This window comes from Telopea speciosissima, chromosome 4 (assembly GCF_018873765.1).
Source record: "Telopea speciosissima isolate NSW1024214 ecotype Mountain lineage chromosome 4, Tspe_v1, whole genome shotgun sequence".
NCBI lineage: Eukaryota > Viridiplantae > Streptophyta > Magnoliopsida > Proteales > Proteaceae > Telopea > Telopea speciosissima.
Genome location: NC_057919.1, coordinates 13,770,989 through 13,778,752, shown reverse-complemented (window position 1 = coordinate 13,778,752; position 7,764 = coordinate 13,770,989).

Genomic DNA, 7,764 nt, shown 5'->3' with positions numbered 1-7,764 from the left:
CTAATCGTGCTGCATGTGCAGCGCCAGACACAGTGAGGTGTGAAAAGACCGTCTCACCCCTGCTCAGGCCTCGGGCAGGGGTGAGGAAGTCTTTTCACACCGCACCTGCAGCCTGGGCAGGGTGCTGGACAGGAGCCGAGTCCGGGAAGATTATCTATGCAAAAGATGTACTCATGAAAACATTCCACAACACTCACGAGCCAATCAGCACAGTGTTTAGATTCCTTGTAGCAAAAAAGATACCTGACCGTCGTGAAATGATGAGAAAGCTCGGAGATATCCTCGAGAATGTGCCAATGCTGCCACCGATGACCATAATGGTGGAGAGAGTAAGTCAAAGAGGATAATGAAATGAGAGATGCCCATTTGCATAGAATGAAGCATGCCTTTGGCATAAATAACGAGTCCATAAAATTTGAGAAACTTTATTGCATAATGGAACTTTAACTACAACTACGAGATATTTTTTAACCATAACTATAAGGGGAGGGGGTGCCTTATGGCACAAATGTGAAACATGAGAGTTAATCTCGTGAGTCCGTGACTTCCAAAGGGCATGCACACTACTAGCGAACCACCAACCAATTGAGCAAGCAGTGTTCATAACACTAGCTATGGGATTGATATATATGTTTTTTTTTTTGATAAAGGATTGATATATATGTAACTTTTTATTTAAAATGTCTGCAGTAAACACAGCAACAACCATTGGCCTTTTAAGTCCACTAGCAAAGTAACAACCATTGGACAGTGGTCATGTACCCAAATTATATTTGATAGGTATTGACGTTAAGAGTTGTAAATCAGCATGTACATTGTTTTTTTTTTTTTTTTTTTTTTTTTTTTTTTTTTTTTTCTTTTTAAATTAAAAAAAAAAAAACTAAAAGCAACTATTGTTGGATTCTCAAGTGTAGTGCATTGGACAGTGCACCACATTGGGGGGAATAATCCTTCTTTTTTTTTTGGGTGTGTTCTATATAGATAACACTTATATTTTCAATGAGGGCAAATTCTGTTATTTCACATAAATATTGTATTAAATAACTTAAAAAATTTTTGAACCCCTTTTTATCCTACATTAAATAGTAAATACTATATTAAATAACTTTTGAGAATAAGACAATGAACAATTAAAAGAAGATTATAGCATAGCTTTTTCAGCAAGTGACTGGTTAAAGGATTATTACAACTAGAGGAAGAAAACTATTGATGTAAATTAACTGCGTTAATAACATTTTTAGCCAAATGAGACAATGAAAATTTTTACCCAAGTTAATTTGGTCTTCAAGCCCCCATTGAGGCTCCAATTCAGTCCAGCCTTAGGCTTGTGAAGTGGGCGTGGAAGGACCATTCCTTGGATCACCTACCTTGAGCCTAGACCAACTTTGGGCCTGGATCAGGATATCTTGATTTAATAACAACAACTTAGACTAGATTGGCAAAAAGAAATACGGGAATTAAAGATCCATAGCCATATAGCCGAACTCTACATTAAACTTGAGATATTCTCTAAATAAGGGAAAACTTTAAAAGTAGGAATATAAGCTAAGGGAGAAGGTTCTCTGAGCCTAATGCATACACTGTCTCCTCATATGTATTATTTTATCTATTTTTTTAAAAAAGAAAAATAATAATTAAAAAATTAAACAATGTGAGAAGGTGTAGAGTACCTGCTTGCTTAGAGAACCCCCTCCCATAATCTAATATGATCACTAGTCATATTATCAAAAGAACAACTAGTGTTATGTTACCCAAGACAAGCTTGTTAGGATAGCTCAAGTTTCTATCACATGGCATATTGGATAGGACCTAAATCTATGATCAGATAGATAGACTTCAAGGTCCCCATTCTATGCTTCGAGTTTTATACCAGATAAAGTTTCCCAAGTGACAAAATGAAGCTTTGAAAATCTAGAGACTATAAGAAGATGTATGGACATGACCAGATGGCCCATGGGAGGTATCTGATTGAATTATGTCCTAAAATTTGATATGTGGCCAATCCAATTCTAAACTTAGCTATTCAGCGTCTATAATTACCATATCATTCTGTTACATGACAAAACATTATTGGTAAGCCACCTTGATAAACTTATAAAAAAAAAAAACCTATTTTAATCGAATTTTATCTTTTTTTTTTCCCTTTGTTTTTAAAATATAAACTAATTAATCTTGTTTAATTAAGTTTATCATGATTAATGGAATTGTAATCAGATAGAGTTTATCATCATTTTTAGTCCACAATTCTCCCTCAAATTTATAAGGGACTTTAGGGGAAAGAAATGCTAACTATACGGGATATGCCCATTTCACATACAAACCTTTCCATCTAGTTAGCTTGGTCTATGTAAAAAATTTAACTAACCAAACCGACTATTTGACATCCCTAAATAGATGAGCTAACTAGGTCCCTCGGGGAGACGGAATAGTTTTCCTTCTATATATTAATCAGAATTTTTGCCACCATAGCCCTATACCATCTTGCTTTTGAAAAAAAGATTTTCTTCTTTGTCACTCTAGTGAAGTATAAAGTTTCATTATTTATCACATGCCAGTACATGGTTTAGTCTAGGTAATAGAGGAACAAGCAAGAATCTCATTGGTACAATTTAAACTTATAATGAATAGATGAAATAGCTAAAATTACAAAAGATGACATTTTGGATTGGGTAAAAGATTTGTGCAATGCCAACTTAACTTCAAAATTGCATGCGAGCACCTTTCATAAGACTCAAATTACAGTAGCACCACCCCCTGTAAAATGTCTCATATATTGATATACTCCCCGTATTTTTAGTGTTTTTCCATAATAATTCTCCTCCAAGGCATGAAATTACACATTACACGTGCAGGAAACCCTCTCCCTTTTGTATTTTACATTCATCTCCATTTGATGACATTTTGGTAATTAACAATTTTACCAAAACTTTGAATAAGAGATTGAACAACTTTCCTTGCTTACTTTGGACTAAAATCTGGCTATTCAGATGTATGTGTGGCCTTTTATCACATGTACTAACTCATGTAGTGTTAAGTGGCAAATAGTGAAAATTTATACTTGACCTAAGACCCTTTGAAAAAATATCAACTCGTTTCAAACTATACAACCATGCTTTCGCAAGGTTTAAACTTTGGAACCGATAGCCCATTAAGGATCCAGTAGCACCAGAACCGTTGGACAATGTAAATAAATCGAATGAGAAATAAAAAATGTAAAACCCTAAAAGGCTTTAAACCCTAACATATTAATAGTACACTACAACAAAAAGCATTTGTGGCGACGGTTAGAAAGTATAACTGTAGCCAAATATAATTTAGAGCGACGGTATTATATTATCCGTCGCCCTAGAAAATTTATACCGACAACATGCAAAATAATGTCGCCAAGTCCCATTTATGGCGACAGGAAATATAAGAGCATTGCAAAATATTATTTATCACGACGGTAATAGAATTACCGTTGCCATAAATATTTTTAACTACGGTTAAAATTCTAACCGTTGTATAATATTATATTGGACAACCGTATAATATAAACCGTCGTCTAATATCATTAATTTTGGAAAGCTGTATGTTTTTTATAGCAACGGTTAAAATTCTAACCGTTGCTATTTAGCTTTTATGACAACGGTTTGGTATTAACCGTCACCGTTTGTAATTTAGTGCAACGGAAGATTATTTTCCGTAGCATATTCTAATTTTTTCCCGGCTAATTTTTCACCTTTTTGTTGCCGCCTTGTATATTGCTGCGCGAATCAAACTCTCTCTCTCTCTCTCTTCAAATCTCAATCGACATTTCTTCTCTCGCTCTCCCTCTCGGAAACCCTCCTTTGTTCAACCCCAACAACCCTAACCAGTTACTCTCTACAGTTGGCCTCCTCCTCTGAGCGACTCGCACGACGCAGGATATATTCTAATCCCTGCTCAAACCCCTTCTCTATAACCCTCTCCCAAGTCCCAACCCTTTGGGGTACGAGAGAATTGAAAAAATCAGAAGGTATTAGGTTGGGTTCTCTCCCCATTCAATATTTCTCTCAATATTTCTCTCTCTCTAAGGCTGACGGCAAGTTTTAGATTTCAGGTTCTCATTCTTCCGCTCTTTGGTGCTGCGGGCTGCTGGGGACCTTCCACTTGCTATTGAGGAGATTCATTGGCCAAGGGAGTACTTGCATTCATCCATCCAAGAGACCACAAGTTGAAATCATCATATCACAGGTTCTCTCTCTCTCTCTGTCTCGTGTTTCAGATGTGAAAAAAGCTTAAGGGGTTATGTCAACGGAAGCATAGATGTAGAGATTTAAAAACAGAGAAATTATATTTAAACCTGAATCAAGGATTACATCATTGATGCCATCTCTTTCTCTCTCTTGATCTTCAGTCCTAAAGAGTAAAGATTATGGCATTAAGCTTCAATTCCTTCAGTCAATTGATAGGAGCATGCTTCATTCTTTCTCTCCTGATGTACGCTTTAATTGATAGGAGCATGCATCTATGATTGCTCTTTTTAGATGTATTAAAGAAAATTTCTGTAGGTTTTTTTTTAATTCTTGATTAAAATGGATGTATCCATGATTGCTCTTTTTAGATGGATTCAAGAAATTTTCTGTAGCTTTGTTTTTTTCCATTCTTGATTAAAATGGATGTGAATTGGATGTATCCATGATTGCTCTTTTTAAGATGGATTCAATAAATTTTCTGAAGCTTTGTTTTTTTCCATTCTTCTGTTAAAGACACTAGCCTTTTTTGCAGCATACTTTTTAAAGCATGTTCCAATTTTCCTTCTACCCAATTGGATTATTCTTTTGGTACCCTGATTCATTCAAGAATAAAGCAATGTTTTCAAGGTTCTCTGAAGTGCCCTTGTTGAATAGGTAAAGTAGAGAAATATGGTTTTCATTATTTTCTTAGATAGTTGAGGACAGAGGACATAGTGGGATGCATAGGCCATGAACTCTGCAGAAAATTCGAGAAAATTTAGCGCACTAACCGCTAGAATCACATTCAGGTTACTGCTTGTATAAACTTATACATAACCAAACTGACCACAATTGATCAAGCTTTCAAAATGGAGTCAAATTTTTTTCCCTCAACAATACGAATTCTAAAGACATAATTCATCACAGTGAAATGTCCACAACGATTGTGCAATGCAAAAAAATATGGAGAAATGTACATGATATTGATCTAGGCATTCCAGGATAAAGTTCCACCATTAGCTAGGACTTCAAACTAAGAGAAAATTAACCCTCTCCCTCCATTATCTTCCTCAGGTCAAGGGAGCTTCCTTAAACCAGCTTAAGCTCCCCACCACCCGTATAGAGGTTAAAGTTATTTTTATGAACCTGTCAAAGCCAAAGGGTGCAAAAGAAACTAGTAGTTCAATGGAAGTGTAGTCAAATATCAAATCTTTATTAAATAATCAGAAGGCTTGTATAGAATTCAAGGCCAAGGTGATCCATCTCCGTCTAGAATTTCTAAAATGCTAAAAGACCACTCATGTTTGACTTAATATAAGTTCCATGGGTTGGTAAGGCATATGGAAAAGGTAAAATATATCAAAGCTATCTCATTGTTTGAGATCTCATCTCCACCACCACAACTGAAAATTTAAATCTCAAGCACGTTTCATCCTAGTAGGAAATAAATCAATGAAAGTTAATTCTCTCCTGATCAAACATGACAATCTGCAGGATATGGTTTTGATATTGAGTTTCCATTTCTGGTTGATTTACCAAACTAGAAATACGCTTTTTTATGGTTCCATAAAGAAAAAGAGAGAGCGCTGGGTTGATTATGATAATATATATTTTTTTGGAAAATAGATATAAAGAAATGTCTGGTTGCGTGCCCCTCACCCAGACACAGGGATGGCAAAATGACCACCCCACCACCATGTTGGATGTCTTGGTGCGCTCCCACTGGCTCCTACGCTGGCGCCTCATTCTCTCCCATATCTTTTTTATGGAGGTTGATTTTGATATCGTGTTGATGAATGTAAGTTGCATTTGAGGTGTGGAGCAAGTGGGATTGTGGATGTATATAGCTTAAGGATTGATATGTACCAAAGAGGCTAAGATGAAGTTCGAGTTTTTTTTCAACTTATTTTTACTCTTGTCTTAGATGTTAATGTATTTTGCTACCGGTCTCAGCTGAGTTGAATCCGTCGAATTCAACCTGAATCCTAGAATTCCAGTGTGGAGACCGATTCAATTCTGATTTTCAAAACCCTACTTGGAAAGGTTTCAGGCTTTTAGTAGGCGGTTGTCTTGATTTGGTTTAGGAGGGTTTGGATGGGATTAGTAGGGTAGTACATCGAGACAGGGCATGCCTAAAACTGGGCTATTTAACAACCCTAGGTTCATGTGGGAACAATATTTCTAGACTGATAAACAGTCCAAAAACCAATCACATGGCCTCTTTCCTTTAACAAGGCTGTCACTTCAAAGTTATGAGAACTCTTTAATTTTTAGTTTAACACACATTTCATGGTGCCCTTCTCAGCCTTACTATTGCTAGTAACCGTTATGGTTGACAGCCCAAGATAGAAGTGGGACCATTTAATTACTAGAATGGTCTCTGCTTGTAACTGTATTGTTTTCTTTCTTTCAATCTTACTTTCTTCATTCAAATACTCCTTTTCTAGCTTTCTCATACAGATCTGTATTGCTAGCTCCTCAAATATTTAGTGTCCTTTGTATGTCTTAACCATATTATTTCTTCATGTTAGTGCATGACATGGAGATATGCAAAATGACATTTAATATTAAGGATTTTTTCTATTTAGCAGTTACACGTGGAAACAATGTCTACGAGTTGGATTGGAAGTTCAAGGGATGCATCTTTCAGGTTGTCTTCACAATATAGAGTTGAGGTCAACAAATTCATAGAATATGCATTTTCTAATGCATCCATAGGGGATCAGATCTTATGCCCATGTGTAAAGTGTGTAAATCAACTGTGGATGAATAGAAATGAAGTGTTAGAACATTTGATTTGTGATGGAATTTTATGGAATTATACAAAATGGATTTTCCATGGGGGAGGTACATCATCACAATCACATCACTGTGTTAACTCTATCGTACAAGGTGAAAGTGAAACAAATGATGTTACACACACCATATTAGATGAGCTGCGGGGAAGAAATACAAATGAAGAAGTTGAAGATTATGATATAAATGATCGTACCGACGGGGCAAGTATAGAGGCAGATAAATTTGAGCGATTGATTGAAGACGCAGGAAAGGAGTTGTATCCAGGTGTGTGAAATTTACTAGATTGTCCTTCATTCTTTGTCTTTATCATATAAAGTGCCTCTATAAAATGACCGACAAAGCATTATCAATGCTTTTAGACTTGTTGCAAGAGGCACTTCCTGAGCCAAATACGTTGCCAAAGAATATATACGAAACAAAAAAAAATTGTCAAGGATTTGGGGCTTAATTATAACAAGATTGATGTTTGCCAAAATGATTGTATGTTATTTTGGTTAATAATATATCTCGATTGAATTTGATTTGCAGGATGGCTTGGTAACTTGGAAAAGAAGGACCACTGGAGTACCAATGGCTCCCATTTTGGAAAAATTTTTGAATACTTAAATTTAGCATCTTTTGTAGGTCTAAAGTGTTTTGAACTGGGAATCTTGATATGGAAGTAATTCTAAATACATTTCTTATAGTGGAATAGTTATCTTGGTATATTTTTTTTCAATTTAACCTTAGTATATGGAAGGAGATTGGGTGGTGGTACACCCCTTGAACT